The sequence below is a fragment of the Schistocerca americana genome, chromosome 1, assembly GCF_021461395.2.
Source record: "Schistocerca americana isolate TAMUIC-IGC-003095 chromosome 1, iqSchAmer2.1, whole genome shotgun sequence".
Lineage (NCBI taxonomy): Eukaryota > Metazoa > Arthropoda > Insecta > Orthoptera > Acrididae > Schistocerca > Schistocerca americana.
In genome coordinates this window covers 141,720,395-141,740,412 of record NC_060119.1, presented here as the reverse complement: position 1 = coordinate 141,740,412, position 20,018 = coordinate 141,720,395, and the positions used below count along the sequence as shown (strand labels likewise).

At 40.1% G+C, this 20,018-nt stretch overlaps 1 protein-coding gene across 8 annotated transcripts in view; it reads left to right on the top strand.

Annotated features, from left to right (window-relative positions):
- The window catches only part of LOC124551057, a 186,311-nt gene extending 167,637 nt beyond the window's left edge, over positions 1–18,674 (top strand). For all 8 annotated transcript variants that reach the window (XM_047125979.1, XM_047125947.1, XM_047125989.1 and 5 more), the window contains one exon: positions 17,729–18,674. The gene's annotated coding sequence lies outside the window, so the exon portion shown is untranslated. The remainder of the gene's footprint in view (positions 1–17,728) is intronic.
- The last annotated feature ends 1,344 nt before the right edge of the window (positions 18,675–20,018 follow it).

The window sequence follows — 20,018 nt, the reverse complement described above, 5'->3', positions numbered from 1 at the left end:
AAAGTAATCCACAGTTTCTGGTGTGTTCTCTGAATACAGATGGAAAACAGTTCTCTGTTTCCACTTGCGCACTAGAGCACTTTCTTGATGTTCAAGATTGGGAAGGCCTTTTGGAAGCGTGTGTGTTTTCTGCATCTTCACTTGTCTGATTTTTGAGCAGGATGAGGCACAGAATCAAACCATCCATTCCTGCTTTGCATTATTCCTGTGTGAAAGAGAGGCAGACTGGTTTTGTATATCCCGTGCAATGACAAAAATTGTATATCCAACTGTCTGTAGAAGCAATTCTTCCAGTCATGGGTGACATAACATTTCAACGTGAATTCGCTTTGTGTGGAGCTGGGGCAGTGCAATTAGCATTGTGCCAGCATGGTGAATGTTGTATGTAGTTTGTCTGGCCTTGTTTATGCGATACTGACTGGCGAGTGCTAGGGCCGGAGCTAAAGCTCTGGCACAGTCTTTTTGTCTCAAGTGAAGTGATAACTTGTAGACAGAAATCTTGCTCAGCTAAATCTTGAACTTGACGTGCATCAATAAATTTAAGCACTTCATTGAGGCTGGGGTTGCAATGCTTTAGAATTTCGGTCCCCAATCTCTGATCTGATACATTCTGAATAATAGCATTGTGAAGCAGTTCATCCTGATAAGTTGCGCCACAGACACCATTGAATTTAGAGTCTGTATATGCCCTGCAGTTGCGCAATCCATTCTTTTGAGGACTGTCACTATGATGCTGCTTGCATAAAAATTTATACCATGCAGTGGTAATGTGTGTTTGACTCTCAAAAAATTAATCTAATTTTGCAATTATGAGCTCATAGGTCTGGGTTTGGGGCTCAGTAAAAATAATGTATAACTTTTTTGCTGAAGTTGCAATGTCAGTTCCTAACAGTAGATTTGAACGTAGAGGTATATAATCATACAAAAGATTTATAAATCTGTCACTCTTCAGTATAGTGTCTGCTCAGAAGATGTCAAGCATGACCACTATGAAAGTTTGTAAATGTTTTTCAAATGGCAAACGCACAAAATTTGGCCAATGTATGAATGTTCGAACTTAAATATACCTGCTGCTGGAGCTCCAGAGAGGGATGCTTGTATCTCATTGACAGCAGCATAATCATTCGTGGCAGCACCCTCTAGCTGGTGTGGTGGCTGCAGGAAATGCAGCCGTGTCAGTGTAATTGGCGGCACGCATAAGTGAAGGCGCTCAGACCAGATATTAGTCAATGCACCAGCTGTCTTAGGAATTGTGAGGATGATGTTTTCCCAAAAGTCTGACGGTATGTTATCAGTCTCATGCATTCTACACACCAACATGAATAGCCATTTTGTTGTCACATCTCCTCAGTGATTTTAGAATTTCTGCATTACTTGATCTTGAGTCATCCAAAGCTCTTTTAAATTGTTTTTCTTTGATCAAGTCATCAGACAAGTTATCACCCTTACAGAGGCCTTTAATGTACTCTTTGCACCTATCTACCCTCTCCTCTGCATTTAATAGTGGAATTCCCATGTTACCCTTGATGCTACCACCCTTGCTTTTTAATTTCACTGAAACATTGTTTTTACTTTTTTCTATATGCTGAGTCAGTTCATTTGACAGTCATTTCTTTTTTTGTTTGTTCACATTTTGCCTTGGCTTCTTTATAATTCCTATTTGTTTCATTCCTAAGTGACTTGTATTTCTGTATTCCTGAATTTCCCTGAACATTTTTGTACTCCCTTCTTTCATTCAACAACTGAAGAATTTCTTCTGTTACTCATGGTTTCTTCACAGGTACCTTCCTTGTACGTATGTTGTTCTTTCCAATCTGTGTGATTGCTCTTCTTAGACATGTTTCTTCCTCTTCAACTGAACTGTGTTCATTATCACCGTATCTTCTAGACCCTCAGAAAGCTTCAAGCATATCTCTTCATTCCTTAGTACTTCTGTATCACATTTCTTTGTGCATTGATTCTTCCTGGCTAGTCTCTCTAACTTCAGCCTGCTCCTGGCCTTTTCCAAGTATACCTCCTTCTCTTGTGATTCTTGAACAGACTGTTCACTATTGCTAGCTGAAATTAATTGCAGAACTCAATTAGTCTTTCTTCTCTCTCATTCCTATTATGAAGCCTATATTCCCCCGTAACCCTTTCTTCTACTCCTTCCCCTACAACCAAATTTCAGACTCCTGTGACTATTAGATTTTTACCTACTGAATTACTTGTTCAGTATTCTCATATACTTTGTCTCTCCCTTCATCTTCTGTTTGCGACATCAGCATGTATGCTGGAACTCTTTTTGTCCGTGTTGGTTTGCTGTTGATTCTGATGAGAACAGCCCTATCACTCAACTGTTCTTAGTAACTCATTCTTTATCCTACCTTTCTATTCATAACAAAAACCCTACTCCTGTTATACAATTTTCTGCTGCTGTTGATATTGACCTATCCTCATCTGACTAGAACTCTTTCTCTTCTTTCTATTTCTCTTCGCTGACCCCCATTATATCTGGATTGAGCCTTAGCATTTCTCTTTTCAGAGTTTCTAGCTTCCGACATTCCACACTCCAATTCATAGAAGGTTACCCTTTTGTCAATTATTCAATCTTTTTCTCATGGTCATCTCCTCCTTAGTAGTCTCCTCACAGAGATCCGAATGGGGGACCAGTGTGGAATCTTTTACTAGTGGTGTCATCATCATGACACTTTTTCAGTTACAGACCACAACTCCTGTGGCTACATGTTGTGTGTCTGTAATGCATGGGCTCCCATTGCCTTCTACATCTTCATGGCGTAGATCATTGCTGATTCATCTGCCTTTTGGGGTTAGTTTCCCATCCCAAGGACACGAGAGTGCTCTGAACTTCTGTCTGCTCCTCTGTCATGTTTGTCAAGGCCATTGGCAGACCGAGGGTGACTTCTTATGATGGAAATCTTCAGCCACCATTGCTGATCATTTTTATTCAAAATTTAGGCGGTGGTGAAGTTCCAACCCAGGGACTCGGACATTTTCATTACTACGCAGAGATGCTAACTATAAACCACGGGTAACTTTTTCACCCATACAGGCCCCAAATATTGGTTCTGATACCTTGCTATTGATAACAGTGGTGAGGGTAGCTACACAACTCAGTAATAATCTTTACCTTTGTAAATTCCACATTCAGATTAAACGAATTCCATGGATTAAAGTACCCTAACCTCTCATAGAGAACTCTTCTAAACCAAATCACATTACTTATCATATCCAATATAATTTTTGAAACATAGAGATTCCTGTAGAAGGAGTATGTGACACACTACAAAACTTACAGAGCTATACTGGGATATTGCCTTGTGTAGCTGTTACAGAGAACACCACATTCATTGTTATGAGACCAGTGTGCTTATCAAACACCATTAGCATTGACAAACTAGTACTGAACTAGAGGAGTTACATGTTTTGGACAGTTAAGAAACATTTGTTGTCAGGCATTCTATTATAAGTTGCCTATCTTTTCGATCCTGAAGGATAGCACTCAAAACTCAGACGCTTGTCTTGTTATTATGTCATCTTTAAATCAGCACATGGAGCAGATTAACAAACTCAGATAAATCCATCTACTTTGCTACTTTGAAGAAATCTCAAAACACAACCAACTTATATACCGTATTTACTTGAGTCTAAGCTGCACTCGAATCTAAGCCGCACCTGAAAAATGAGACTCGAAATCAAGGAAAATAAATTTCCCGAATCTAAGCTGCACCTGAAATTTGAGACTCGAAATTCAAGGGGAGAGAAAAGTTTTAGGCCGCATCTCCAAATCGAAACAAAGTTGGTCCACTGTAATATGAGACAATTTAGGTCGAATGAATGACGATACAGCTACAGTAGTTTGGTTCGAGTCGTAAGCTTAGCAGTTAAGCTTTACCAGGTAGCCATTGCTATGCGTCAGGCTCTCCGTCCGTATTTATACGGGTACCGTTCCTTTTTCACGTGGTTCGTCTGGTTTGAATTGATTGATTATTTTTCTTTGATCTGATAAGCACAGTTTTCTTTGTTATAGGTGTTTACGTCACTCCACGCTGAAAATGCGTTACTGTACTGTGTCATGCATTGTTTGTCATACTCTGATACTGCGTGTTTACGGCCTGTCGCGGCTAGCGGCATGGCTTGCTTTTGTGCGGGCTACCGCCGCTTACAAATAAAAAAAAAAAAAGAAAGAGAGAGAGAGAGAGAGAGAGAGAGAGAGAGAGAGAGAGGGGGGGGGGAATCGTCTCATTAGCAAAACAATGGCAAGAGACTGCTACTTGTTGTTACTTACACTGCTGCTTTCTTTAATAATGATCAACAAGAACCAAATAATAGACTGTGTATGATAGAAGATGTTCTGAACGAGAGTTTAGCGAAAATTTTTCTCCGTTTGAAAATCTTTGCAGGCGCCTCTTTAGTACATTACATTCTGCACAGAAATTAGAGTCATCTTAGATTTAAAAATCTAGTCAATTGCCTCGTTCATTTCTGACTGTATCACTGTTTAGCATAAGAATAATACGAATATAAACATGGCATGATATGTATATTCTTCCGCGTTTGCTGCTGTCTCACTCTAGTTTTGTGGTTTATTACGCAGACAAGATTTAAATGAGATAGCAGCAAACATGAAACAACACGTGGCAAAATGTTTATATTCGTATTATTCTTATGGTGACGAGAATACTGCATGTGATTCACAATTTATAAAAGTTCCTATTAGCAACCATCTCTGCTCACAGATAGGAAAAAATTCAGAACGTAGAGTTGGCCGTATTGACAAACATCCTAAACATTCTTGCCAGTCAGGTTTTCGTAGTACATTGAAGTGCTGCTACATTCGAAGATGAACAATACGGAATTTGTATTTACTTCGTTGGATAATGTATGAAAATGCAGTGGTCGAAACTCGGCGCAGAGAAAAAAAGCTTGTCTTCCACCTTTTTTTTTTAAATTTATTTACTGACGCAGAGGTTTCGGCGCCAGTATTTATCTTTGTGCCTACAAAGCATGCCTGTGTAGCGCTACATATATTCGATGGCAGAACTAAGTTGTGGCGGCACCCACCAACATTTTTAAGAACTTCCGCTTGCTTTGCACTCGATTCTAAGCCGCAGGCGGTTTTTTGGATTACAAAAACTGGAAAAAAAGTGCGGCTTAGATTCGAGTAAATACGGTAGTAGCCATCAAGATACGCCTCTTTCAGCAGAAAAATTGTTGTTAAACAATCTTTTAACTTCACAGTTTAATTTCTTTCAGTTTTTCTCAGCGATAGCGCTCCTATTTACGTATTCTGTTGTAGGAAAGTTTTTGCAGAATGTAGATGCTATTTAATTTTATCCGTATTTTGCAGCATCAAACATGACTATATTCAATAGACGGGAGGTATGAATTAAAAAACATCTTCAGTCACAACTTTTCGTGCTACATTAAATACATGATGCATTTCGGACCCTGTGGGTCCATCATCAGGCTTAACTTGTCTTAATACGTTTTATTTCTCCTCTTGTGCGAGGAGAAATGCAAATTCCTGTCACAAAAAGGTTTAATGTTAGGTTGTGAATTTCGTAAGTCGAACACGGAAAATATGTGCAAAACAGTGGAAAAGATGAACAATATGTGACTGTAGGCTTTTGATATCTCGCAACGTTTTGGGAAGTGTCATACTACCCATCTTCTGGCGAAGTGTCGAGATTCGTGGAGAGTGGGCTATTTATATGTGCAGTCACCCCCCTCCACTAGACCTTGGGTGGCTGCGGTGGACCGGCAGATTGCGCGTGGTGGTGGTGGGGATAGCAGTTGCCCCCAGTGGCCGCGTTCAGTTCTTGGTGTAAGCATTCTGTCTGTGTTCGTGGCAGAGGACATTTACGGGTGCGCTCCCGATGGATTGCCACTATCACAGGGTTACATGCTGCACTGACTTGATATCCCTCATCTCTGTTAACCAGATTGTTGTGAATCCTTATTTCTATGGATTCTTTGATAACGTTTTCCCAGAAACCAGATGCTCAGCATAGTACCTTCGTGTTTTAGAAGTTGAACGTGTATTATTCATTTATGCTGTGTTCTGCTATGGCTGATTTTTCTGTGTGACCTAGTCGCACACATCTGATTATGTTCTTCACAGCGTTTAGATATACAGCGGTGTGTTTGCCCAATGTATCGTTTACCACATTCACATAGTATGCTGTATACTCCTGGTGTGTTAAGGTTCAGTGTGTCTTTGGCAGAACCTAGCAGCTTCCTTGTTTTCGGTGGTGGCCAGATAACGGTTTTGGTATTGTATTTGCCCAGAAGTCATGCAATTTTGGCCGAGAGCAGACCCACGTACGGAAGGAACGTGAGTCGTTTGTCTTCTTCTTCTTCTTCTTCTTCTTCATCTTCTTCTTCTGGGGTTTTCACTACTTCCTTCTTCCTTTTAAGTGCCCTGTTGATCTGCGTTTCACTGTAGCCATTTTGGTGGAAGACTTCCCTCATGTATTTCGCCCCCCTCCCCAGAACGATCCCGAATGAGACATTACCAGCGGTGTGGAAGAAGCAGTATGAGGGCTTCCAAAGGAGGAAGCAGAGGAAGTCAGACAGGAAACTTGCAGAATAATCGACAGATCTCAATTGCCTAAAAATAACATATCTGTGGAAGAACGAGCAGCTCTCCAGTCCCTTTGAGATGACCCTTATATAACGATCCTACCAGCAGACAAAGGGAACGCTACAGTCTATTAAGCACTGCCGAGTACCAACAGAAAATAAACCTGCTGCTACAAGACGAGGCCTACAAGAGGCTGAAGAAAGATCCAACCTCGACAATGAGTAGAAAGACAATAGCTCTGCTGAAGAAATCTGACTTACCTGAACCAATGAAGAAGGAGCTGTACCCCAGAGTGCCAGCAATACCACACCTCTATATACTCCCCAAGATCTATAAGGAAGGGGTACCTCTGAGACCGATTGTGGACTCCATCAACTCTCACAGTTATGGACTTGTGCTAAATACCTAGCAACACTGCTCAAATTCCTTGTGGGACACTGCAGCCACCATGTGAGAAACTCAGCCGAATTCATAAAAATACTCAGGAACATGCGACTACAAAGGGAGGACCTACTCATGAGCTTCGACGTGACGTTGCCTTTGAGGAAAGTACCCCTTCAAGACTCCTTGGCACTTTTAGCCCAGCACTTTGAACCACAAACAGTCAGCCTCTTCGAACACACAGTAACAACCACCTACTTTCAATGCAACGGGGAATTCTTCCAGCAGATCAATGGTGTGGCCATGGGCTCCCCACTGGCTCCTGTGTTTGCAAACCTGTGTATGGAACATTTCGAGGAGGTGGCCCTTCAAACTGCCAGACAGAAACCAAAGCACTTCTTCCACTATGTCGATGACACTTTTGTCGTGTGGGAACATGGCAAACAGGCACTAGATGAGTTTCTGGAACACCTCAACAGCATCCATCTGAATATCAAATTTACGATGGAAGTGGAGGAAAATGGATGCCTCCCCTTCCTTGATATTTTAATTTAAGAGGAAGGCAGATGGTTCACTAGGCCATGCAGTACTTAGGAAGAAGACACACACAGACCTATACCTTTATGCAACAAGCTGCCACCATCCAGCACAAAGACAAACAGTACTGACCACCCTGGTACATAGGGCGCATGCCGTCTGTGACAAAGACAGCCTACCATCCGAGCTGCAAAGCCTGAGGGAAGTCTTCCACCAAAACGGCTTTAGTGAAACGCAGATCAGCAGGCCACTTAAAAGAAAGAAGGAAGTAGTGGGAACCCCAGAAGAAGATGATGATGAAGAAGAAGACAAACGACTCGCGTTCCTTCCGTATGCAGGTCCACTCTTGGCCAAAATTGCATGACTTCTGGGCAAATACAATATCAAAACCATTACCTGACCACCACCGAAGACAAGGGAGCTCCTAGGTTCCGCCAAAGACACACTGAACCTTAACACACCAGGAGTACCGTATTTACTTGAATCTAAGCCGCACTTTTTTTCTGGTTTTTGTAATCCAAAAAACCACCTGCGGCTTAGAATCGAGTGCAAAGTAAGCAGAAGTTCTGAAAAAATGGTAGGTGTCGCCACAACTAACTTCCGCCGTCAAATATATGTAGCGCAACACAGGTATGCTTTGCAGGCACAAAGATAAATACTGGCGCCAAAACCTCTGTGTCAGTAAATAAATTAAAAGAAAAGGTAGAAGAATGTAAACATTATTCTTTCGTGTTTGCTGCTATCTCATTTAAATTCTGTCTGCCTAATAAACTACGAAACTAGACCAAGACAACAGCAAACGCGGAAGAATATACATATCATGTCATGTTTATATTCGTATTATTCTTATGTTGAATAGTGATACAGTCAGAAACAAAGCACGGCAACTGACTAAATTTTTAAATCTAAGATGACTCTAATTTCTGTGCAGAATGTAATGTACTAAAGAGGCGTCTGCAAAGATTTTCAAACGGAGAAAAATTTTCGCTAAACTCTCATTCAGAACATCTTCTATCATACGCAGCTATTATTTGGTTCTTGTTGATCATTATCAAAGAAAGCAGCAGTGTAAGTAATTGTAAGCGGCAGGTGCGCACTAAGCAAGCCACGCCGCGAGCGGTGACAGGCCGTAAACACTCGTTATCAGAATGCGACAAATAATGCATTTTCAGCTTAGAGTGAAACCTATAACAAAGAGAATGGCACTTATCAGATCAAAGCAAAATAAGCAATCGATTCAAACCAGACGAAGCATGTGAAAAAGGAAAGGTACCCGTATAAATACGGACGGAGCGCCTGACACGTAGCAATAGCTACTTGGTAAAGCTTAACTGTTAAGCTTACGACTCGAACCAAAACTACTGTAGCTGTATCTTCATCCATTCGACCTCAGTTGTGTTTCACGATACAATGGACCAACTTTGTTTCGATTTGGAGGGGTGGTCTAAAACTTTTCTCTCACCTTGAATTTCGAGTCTCAAATTTCAGGAGCGGCTTAGATTCGGGTAAATTTTTTTTCCTTGATTTCGAGTCTCATTTTTCAGGTGCGGCTTAGATTCGAGTGCAGCTTACATTCGAGTAAATACGGTATACAGCATACCATGCGAATGCGGTAAACAATACATTGAGCAAACACAGCACTGTATATCTAAACACTGCGAAGAACATATCAGATGTGAGCAATTAAATCACACAGAAAAATCAGCCATAGCAGAACATAACATAAATGAAAAACACACCTTCAACTTCGAAAACACGAAGGTACTGTGCCAAGCATCTGGCTTCTGGAAAAGCTTTATCGAAGAATCCATAGAAATAAGGATTCACGACAATGTGGTCAGCAGAGATGAAGGATACCAACTCAGCGCAGCATAGATCCCTGCGATGGCAGCAATCCGTCGGGATCGCGCCCATCAACGTCCTCCACTGTGGACACAGACAGAGTGCTTACATCAAGAACCAAACGCGGCCGCCGGGGGCAACCACTATCCCCACCACCACCACGCGCTTACCGCCGGTCCACCGCAGTCATCCGAGGCCTAGTGGAGGGGGTTGACAGCGCATATAAATAGCCCTCTCCGCAAATCTTAACACTTCGCCAGAAGACGGGTAGTATGACACTTCCCGAAACGTCGCAAGATATCAACGCTACCACCTGGCTGGAGACCCGAGAAACCTTCATCAACAAGATGAACTTACCACAAAATCCAAGAAAACCATCTTCAACTTTTTAACACCAGCAAACATTGTGACTCTTCAAGCTTTCCCGGCAGATGTGTTGTAAATAGTCTTCACGAGTTTGCCGCCGGATCACATTGTGCAAATTCCACAACATTTCCTCAGAGCAACCTTGCTGCTGTTTAGGTATGACTGACGGTATCTGCACGTCGATGCCCCGTTTCTAGAACATGCACGCGAAGAATGCGCAGGTATGGAAATCGCACATGCGCAATGATTTGCAGACAGATGGCCCCGTATTCAAACTCCCTCTGCCAGAAATTGCAGAGCGGCTCTACTGCACGTGCGCTGTATGCTGTGTTTGCCAACAGTGCGGCCAGGCGTTACTCACCAATGACTGTACTAGACCAATGTTACGACGGGTCTGTTATTGAAGAATCTTGATTTTTGCATTGTGATTTAACAGCAGCCAATGCAGGGTTCCAGGCTGTACCCAGTTGAAATCCCGCATCCTCATTGATGAGATTATCAGCTGTACAAATATGTATTGCTTCCTTAATGATGCAATTCCAGAAAGATGATGCTGGGGATAAAACTTCCATCTTTTCATAAATCATCCGATGTCCTGTATCCCTGTTCCTTCAGCATCTGAATTCACTCCATCCAAATATAAACTTCACAATGGAAGTGAAAAAAGATTGTACGAAGGAAAACAGATGGAACCTTGGGCCACAGCATCTACCGCAAGCCAACGCATACAAATCTATATCTGCAGGTCACAAGCTGCCATCATCCTGCACAATACGGTTGTGCATTATGTACATTAGTTCATAGGGCACATGTGGTATCTGATCCTGAAAGCCTGTTGAGTGAAGTACAACATTTGAAGACAGTGTTCTGACCGACAAAATGGTTATTCTGAGAGACAGATACGTAATGCATTCAGGCCCAGGTGAGTTCAGTCTATGGAGCACCCACCACTTTGGCCTTTTTGCCATATTTTGGTGCCATATCGTCAAGGATCGGAAGAGTCCTTGGAAGATATGGAATTAACTGTGTTTTTCAACCATCTGCAAAACTGAGAAATCTGTTGGGTTCAGTTAATGATGACGTTGGCCTGAGGAAATGTGGTGTGTACAAGATTCTTAGTCAATGTGAGGCAGCATATATAGGACAGGCATGCCACACAGTACAAGAATGCTGTGATGAACATCAGCGTCATACGCGCCCTCGTCAATCAGAAGTTGCAGAACACTGCCTGAATACAGGACAATTGATGATTTATGAAAAGAAAGAAATTTTATTCCCAGCATCATCTTTCTGGGATTGTGTCATTAAGGAAGCAATACATATCCATACAGTCGATAATCTCATCAACAAGGATGCAGGATTTCAACTAAGCACAGCCTGGAACCCTGCATTGTCAGCTGTTAAATCATGATGTAAAAATCAAGATTCTTTTATAACAGACCTGTCATAACATTGGTCTATTATGGCCATTGCTGAGTGACGTCTGGCCGCACTGTTGGCAAATGCAGTGTACAGTGCATGTGCAAGAGAGGCGCTCTGCAATTTTTGGCAGAGGGAGTTTGAATATGGCACCACCCGTCTGTAAATCATTGCCACGCACGATTTCTGCACTTGCGCATACTTCGCGTGCATGCTCTAGAAATGAGGTGTTGACATGGGGATACCGTCAGTCGTATCTAACCACCAGCAAGGTTGAACCACCTGAAGATGTCGGACAGTTGCTCCGAGGAAGCATTGTGGAATTTTCACGTGATCCGGCATGGGGATACCATCAGTCGTACCTAACCACCAGCAAGGTTGAACCACCTGAAGATGTCGGACAGTTGTTCTGAGGAAGCATTGTGGAATTTTCACAATGTGATCCGGTGACAAACCCGTGAAGACTATTTACCCACAAACATTTTTTTATCTGTTGTTTTCGTACATGTCACTTCATCCAAGAGGCACATTTGCACATACATGTTTGTAAACACTTCACAGATGTTTTTGTACATGGTGTTATCAAAGATGAATTTATTCATAGTGCTAAAGATGTAACTATTAAACAATATTGACATATGCAGGAAATAACTTTAGAATAGGCCTTTAAAATTACTGAAATAACTGTGGCTTGTGAAATCTGTTTGTTCATTTAACATAGATTCTGGTATTTCGATTTTGTGGAGTTGTTCCAACAGATGTAGGGTCTTACCATTGGCTTCGTTTACCAGATAGTTTTCTAGACTGTTGATGACATGTTTCATTTCCAACATACGTTGTACAGTGACTGATTTTTTCGAAATGGTTGAGTCTAAAAGCATTTACGTGTTCTTGAAAACGGGTTTTGAAGTTTCTGCCTTTTGTCCCTACATAGTAGGCATGACAATTGGGGCATGATACTTTGTACACTCGGCTGTTGTATGTTTGCGTATTTCATTTTACATTATGGACAACTAAGTTTCTCAACTTATTATTAGTTGAGAATGCAACTGTTACATTTGTTTTTCTGAAAAGGTAACAATTTTTTGTGATATGGGGCCCAGGTATAGGATACTGGCGAATATTTTCTCTTCTTTCACAGTGTGTCTATTCATTGCCTTACTTTTGTGTATTTGTCTGCTTAAGTTGTCAGTAGTCTTGGCTGTGTAGCTGTTGATTATGACAATGCTCTTTATTCTATCTATCTCATTCTTGACAGTGTTTTCCTCTAAATCAAGGGAGTGTACTCTGTGTAGCATGGACCTAAATACAGCATGTTTTGTTGTGGCATGATGAGTTGTCCAGTGTTACGTCTGTGTATGTGCGTTTTCTGTGTTTGCTGAACTTGTGTTTTTGTTGGTGGTTGGTGATTTTAAGATCCAGGAAATTTATGCTTTTGTTGTCCTCATGTTCTATTGTGAATTTTTTATGTTTTTGTGGAAAGAATTGAATTTTGTTCCATCAAATAGCAGCAAGGTGTCATTAACATATCTCCAGTAATATATTATTTTACTTTTGAGTCTATTGTCTTCATTTAAGAACTTACTTGCCAGATGATTGAGAAACATGTCTGCCAGAAAACTTGATATCTTACTACCCATGGCAAGACCCTCATTCTGTTGGTAAACTTTCCCATTAAATGTAAAGTAATTGTGAGACAATATTAGCTGTAACATGTCCTTGACTTCTGGTATTTCTGCAACTGACAATTTTGTATGTTTTATTAAGTTTTCGAAGATTATGTCTATTGTTTCTCCAGTTGGTATGTTTGTAAATAGGTTAGTTACATCAAAAGAGGCAAACCTGGCACCTGCAGGAATATTTATATCTTTAATTTTAGTTGCTAATTCAGTTGTGTTCTTAACTGAGTATGATGTATCTCAAAAGTATAGTACTATTTCAGAATTTGATTCAGTAGTAGGGAGACTTTGGAGGCAGGTGTATTTTTAGAATTAACCATGGGCCTCACTGGAACATGGGGTTTATGGGTCTTAGGTGGAGCTTTTAGTCTTGGGGCTGTGGGGTTAATTAAAATGCATGTTTTTCCTTGTTTTTCTGTAGGACCATGCACGCCTGCAGAGAGAGAGAGAGAGAGAGAGAGAGAGAGAGAGAGAGAGAGAGAGGTGTGTGTGTTTTTTACTCTAGCTCATCAAAGTATAACTCCTAAAGCTAGCAAGTTTCTTTCTTTCGTGTCTGTGTGTCAACAACTCAATCTATCTGCTTCTGCTTCTCCTTTAATTCACAAGTATATGGATATTCTCCTTTTCCTCTCCAAAGAATCATAGTTATGCTGGCGTATGTAATGAATAATTATGTAGGGGTCAAGGGTGAATGATGTCTGGTGGGTGGCGGAGCCAAACATCTAGTGAACATGATGGCATTCAGCTCTCCATCCCTGGATGTGGTTCCAGCAAGGCAATGTGAACTGGTTGCATGCTTTCCAGTAAATCAAGAACATAGGACTGGCATACGTTTTTTCTTAAGTTTACAACAATAATGATGTTGCGACCAAAATTGGGCATATGTTGAGTTTCAAAATTGCTGATCTCAGCGAGCAGTGTCTGGATGGCCCTGGCAAAAGCAGGTCATAGCTGCAGCGTGCCCCATCAGCTGTCTGGTGACAAGGAACTGGCAAGTCAGGGCTCCCGCATTGGCAGCGTACAGCAATGGCGGTCTCCAGGAGGACATCCTTGCTGTAGATGTGAGTGCACGTCTCAGTGTGGGGTGTGCCAAGGTGGTAAAGTCTAACTGTGGACCCCAGTGCAGGCAGCCGAGGAGTGTGCCCTGACAGGGTGATGAGCACCAGCAGACTTTGTGTACACAGGGTGACGATGGTTTGGTAGCTAGGTGGCCCAGGTGAACTGATTACCTCCCAAAGAGGTGGCCTGCAGTGGATGAAATTCAGTCGGCACATGGTCCTCCAGCTAGAATCCAAGTCAGGATCATTCAGACTTAGTTGCAGCTTATTATTTAGGAAAACAACAGGACAAATAAGACATTATTGGATTGGTCACATGATATGACACAGTCAGTTCCCTGCAAATGTCATGGAAAGGACATTACAAACAGAGATAGCTCGAGTAAGACTGCAGCTGAAATTTTATTTATTTATTTACTAAGTGTCCGTTTTCTCAAATACAGGAAATGAAGACAACGTCAAATGGTGACAGCTTGATAACATATTTCAGAATGATGACCGGTTTAGACTTCCCCTTGGACCTGGCTGCTGACAATGCTTGCTTAAAATGGACAGTATTTATACAAGCTCTGCCCTCCATTGTTTCTGAAATGGCAGCACTCTCCCTAACTTAAGTCACAGCAGAATCAAGGTGCATGGCATGGTTGTTGGGCAGTCATAACATCATTCTCTTGGTGTCCTTGTCTTTCCATTTTGTCATTGTATCACAGCCCTGGCCATGCAGAACACAAATTCACTTTTCAGCAGACCCGGATGATGACTTCTGTGATGTCAGCGTAGTCTGGATATGGCTTCTTTTGCTGGAACACCTAACTGGTACCACCCACTGAGACTTCTTACACCACTCTGCCATGATGCTTTTTTGTTTTTGCTATGTCAGTCACGGGACTCTTCTGCTATGCCTTGAATGGAAATTAACTCAAGACAGAAATGCTCATACCATCCAAGGAATCAGAAGCAGCAAACATTAAAAGTAGAAGAAACAAAATAAAACAAACAGGATCATACAAATATTTAGGAAATAAGATAATTGAAGATTGAAGAAGGAAAGAAAACATAAAACAAAGAATTGAGAAGCAAAACCAGTGTTCATGAATGAAAGAAAAAAAATGTGTTGTTCAAACAACATAGATACTGATTCGAGGAAAAAGGCAGTTAAGAGCAATATTTGAAGTGTAGCACTTTATGTCTGTGAAACGTAGATGAAAGGGAAAAATGAAATGAAACCTCTTGAAACATTTGAGGTAGGATGCTGGAAACATCTGTTGAAGATAAGGTGAACAGATAAAACCACCAGCCAGGCAGTCCTGCAAAGATATGATGAATAAATGTTATTTAGGAAAACAACAGGACAAATAAGACATTAGTGGATTGGTCACATGATATGACACAGTCAGTTCCCTGCAAATGTCATGGAAAGGACATTACAAACAGAGATAGCTTGAGTAAAACTGCAGCTGAAATTTTTTCTTATTTATTTACTAAGTGTCCATTTTCTCAAATAATTGGTACAGGAATCATGTTACTTTATACATTAATACACAGGTTTAAATATGTGGTATATTACAATAAAATTAATTCAATGCCATAACTAATTTAAGCACGTAATACAGTGCAATATAAAAAATTAAAATTATAGTATAATCAACATATAGCACAGTCAATACTAAAGCAGTTAATTTTGCAGATATGAAAAAAAGTAGCTTCTAATAGAACCAGATGGAGAGCTGCCAACCAACCAAAAAATTGATGATGTTGCAATTGATTAGATGCTTGTTACCTTTGTAAGTACAGGGTGTCCAGCATAGAAGTCCCCAATTTCAAAAGTAATTGTTTTAAAAGCTAAGATCAATAGATGAGTGCAACAGATGGTATGTTTATTGTGAAAGCTTTAAGAATTATATACAAAAGTTCTGAAATAGTTCAAAAAGCTGCTAACTGGTGGCATGTACACTATGCAACTCAGACAGTATTAGTGTGCATATTATACTTGTCCTCTCCAAGCAGTCTGTGCTATCACATCACAGTCAGTACGAAATTTCCACCACTTACAGTATGGAGAGGACACAAACAAACAATGAAATTTGCCAGATTGAGATTTTCACTCTGCAGGGGAGTGTACGCTGATATGAAACTTCCTGGCAGATTAAAACTGTGTGCCGGAAATGAAATTTGCAGTCACATCCTGTAGTGCCTCAGTGGCAATGGATTCAGATGCTACACAGGCCGCTGATTCGAGCTTGTGTAACATACTAGGATCCTTTTGATTGACAGTGTCTTTCACGTGCCTTGCAAAAAGTAGTCACAACAAGTGAGAGTGGATGAATATGGAGGCCAATCCATCCACTCACCAGTAAATTTGCAAGAAGCCAAAACAATGAGTTCTTTCCCAAAGTATTCATCAAGAAAGCAAAGCACCTGTTTGATGTGATCTGGTCTGGCCCATCTGGCATGAACCACTTGGTGGCTGGTTGATCCTCCAACACTAGCTGTGTGGAGACAAATTGTTCCAACATTACAACATGACATTCACTATTGACCATTTCTTGCACAGGAAAAGTGCCAATAATTCCTGTGCTGCATACTGCTGCCCAACCAGTAACTATGGGAGGACAAATTGGTTTTGATTCAGACAAATGGGGATTTTGGAAACTCCAAAATTGTCAGTTTTGTTTAAGCACCACTCCATTCAGGTGGAAATGTGCTTCATCTGAGGCCCAGATGCAGCTAACATCAAATCCTTCATCATCAATCATTGAAAAAATCTATTTTGCAAAATCAGACTTCTGTCACAGTGCTCATACAAGTACGTATGTTGAATGAAAATGTGTAGGCTCTGTCTCAGTAGTTTCTGGAATGCTTCAAACCAGTCTCTGCTGTAATTCTTTGGTCAGATTTCCTTGGATTTTGCTGAGTAACTCCAGAAACTGTGGTGACATTTTCGGAAGTACTGCATTTGCTGGAGGCCAACATTTCCTGCTAGATCATCAGCAGTATTCCAAAATAGAGTCCTGATGAACGTTTTAACATTCTGGACATTTACTTTTGTTATTGGGATTCTATATGTACCATAAATATATTAAAATACCCACCCCAACCATGTTTCTTCCATCTTGGCAGCATCATAGAGTGCAGACAACCAAGGCTTAAAATGTAGGCCTGACAGCAGACATTATAAGAGTGCAGAGATATGCTGCTAGTGTTGTGACAAATCAGTTTAGCTTGTATCAAAGTGTAACAAAGATACTCATCAAACTTAAGTGAGAATTGTTGAAAGAAGGGTGACATCTTTGTAAAACACTGTTACATAAATTTAAAAATGTTGTATTTGAGGTAGTCTACACAACAGTTCTGCTGCCTACATTCTTCATCTTGCTTATGGATCAGAGATGAAGACAAAAAAGATATTCACTGTCTATGTTTACAATATTCCTTGCATAAAGTTGATTGGAAACTATTTACACATTATACTTGAGAATTGAACAATTAAAAAAAAGACAAATATGGGTGTGAATTGAAAGCAGTTTTAAATTTGATACAGAATATTTTCCATATTTTAAAATTATGCTCTCTCTGCCGTTCTGTGGAGTATGTTTTTCAGTTTGTCACCTGAACTCCACTGACCTGTCATGTAATGTCTTCTTTATGCACCTATTTTCAAACATATTACATAAAAATTAATTTCTGGACACAGTATTAACTCTCAATAATTTGACACAGTCATAACAAAAATATGTTTGCTATTCACTCACTACGTAATTTTGTACTTGCAGTGATGTACGTCTTGTTCTTTGATTTTAAAGTATATGATTTATGTTAAAGTAGTGTATCTGAATATAGGGAATTTTATTTGTTTGCAGATGGATGTGTATGCCTTTGTGATAGTTTCAAGACTACAAAGACTGCAGGAGCTGTGAAAGAGATTGAAATCGGTTTTTAAATGTGGTTTCTGGTGAAGGTCATTACGAGAAATCTATCAAACATTTCTACGTACTTTGTGATACCCACAGAAACAAGGACATAATGAATAATGACAGTAGGAACTTCAATTTGAACTTTCTGCTGTTTAAAAATGATAATATATTGGAGAATAAAACCTCATGTTTATTTTATGGTTGTATATTGACTTGATACAGTATTGTTTTTAAACATTACCATTGAATGACTTTTAACTGAAAAGTAACATCTCAGTTATGTGAAAGAATAGTTCTTGAAGTTAACAGTTGGCATTCCGTTCACTTAAATAATATGACAGCATCTGATTTTGCTTATCAGTACTTGACATATTCAGATTATATTTGATTGTGTGATAATCACAAGAAAACCAAACTGTAGACACAAAAAAACCTGTTCCCCGTGACTTTGTTGCTGGTACTAACATGTGTTCACTGCTGCAAAACTAGATTTCATAGTAGGCTTGTGGACATGCACATTTATCAGTGTCACACTGGTTTGTTGGTTGTGGAAGTGGTTACAAGAGTGAGCTACTCTGGACTAGTGGACTTGTTTTTGGACATGTGTTGACATTTATAAGTACCAGCTGCAACGAATGTCCTAAAATGTTCGTCTAGACATGCTGAATCTTCCGTCCACAATTTTTTACTTTATTCTGAAATATTATATGTGTATAGCACTTAATTTTTGAAACATTTGTGCCATAAATATTAGGCTCATCAAGGCATGTATAGTTTATGAACTTATAATTTTTTAGGTACAAAACAGCAACATATGCCAGTGACATCTGCTTATCATTGCAGATATTTTATAAAAGTTTTACATGTGCATTAAATGCATTAACATTTCTCCATGTGGTATAATTTTTATGTATTTCCAATATGTACAAATTGGGATTTTGTGTTAATAAAACCCTTTTATTACATAATTGCAAGAAGTTTTATTTTAGTTGTAGTTTCTTAGTTTAAAGTATAACAAGTAAATAATAAATTGCTTGAAAGGCAGTTATTTATATTTTGTATTCATTATAATCATCATTATGGGGTGTTCCAGAAAGCCGGGTAGGATATTTTTGAATGATTTGCTCCATTTCTTTTTGTCTTAGTCGATTTCCTTTCCCACCACAACATTCTGTGCCTCTCCTTTCCTTTCCTTTCCTTTCCTTTCCTTTCAAGGTCTTCTTTAATTTGGTCCAGCCACTTCCTACTAAGCAGACAACTGATTGTCTGGTACATTCCTTTCCAAGTACTGGCCCTAGTTCCTAGGAGCTCAAAAGTACTAGGACATCCTCTCTCCACGTGTCTCAAATATGAATAGACCAAGCTCAGGCATATGAGTGAAGACCCCATTGACATCTACAGCAGAGATGGAGATCATTGGTATGGAACAGTTGGCAGATGAGTCACTTTTATCTTTCTGAGAGTGAACACACAAAGCAATGAACAATGTGGCAATAAGAGATCTTCAAAGGCTAAGGGAGTCATGCCTAACAGAAAGTCCTTGGATGTGTTAAGCTTAGCAATGCAGCTGAAGAGGAACAGTTTGTGTCACTTTTGTATTTATCACCGTAATGGGTTAGATATGACACTTATTTTCCAGGGTTTGCATGTCCCTGTCACAGTCCATGTTAACACCAAGCCTAGCATACCCCACGCAATACTTTACATAGTGATTGTATATCCATATTATGATGATTCAGAATTTGACACAGGAACAGTAACAATTTTGTACAACTTATTGTTATACATTCATCTACACACATCTGTGAGCAATTGAAGTAGACAACCCACCTAGTAGAAAGTAGCCAGGTGCAAATCCAAGGGACAGTTATGGAGGTCATGACCCATTTCTGGCAAAAAAGAAATAAAGCAACAGCTACCTATTGCTACTAACTACTGATATAAACATATTATAATGATCATATTAAAACATTTTGAATATTTTATTATTATTAAAATCCTAGGTGTCTGTGGCTCATTTAATGTGAATGTTACAGCTAGTAATATATGGGGTGAGTAAAAGAATGTGACCCCCTAGAACTGAGCCCTGAATGCGTCCCTGGTTGTAGCATCTCCTTTCAGCCAAATGATGGCAATGATGTATCATAACTTGAAGCACTTGAGATACTGAAAACACTGTGGAACAATACTATTCCAAGACCACTCAGCCCCTAGTTACAACTCACAGAGATTGATC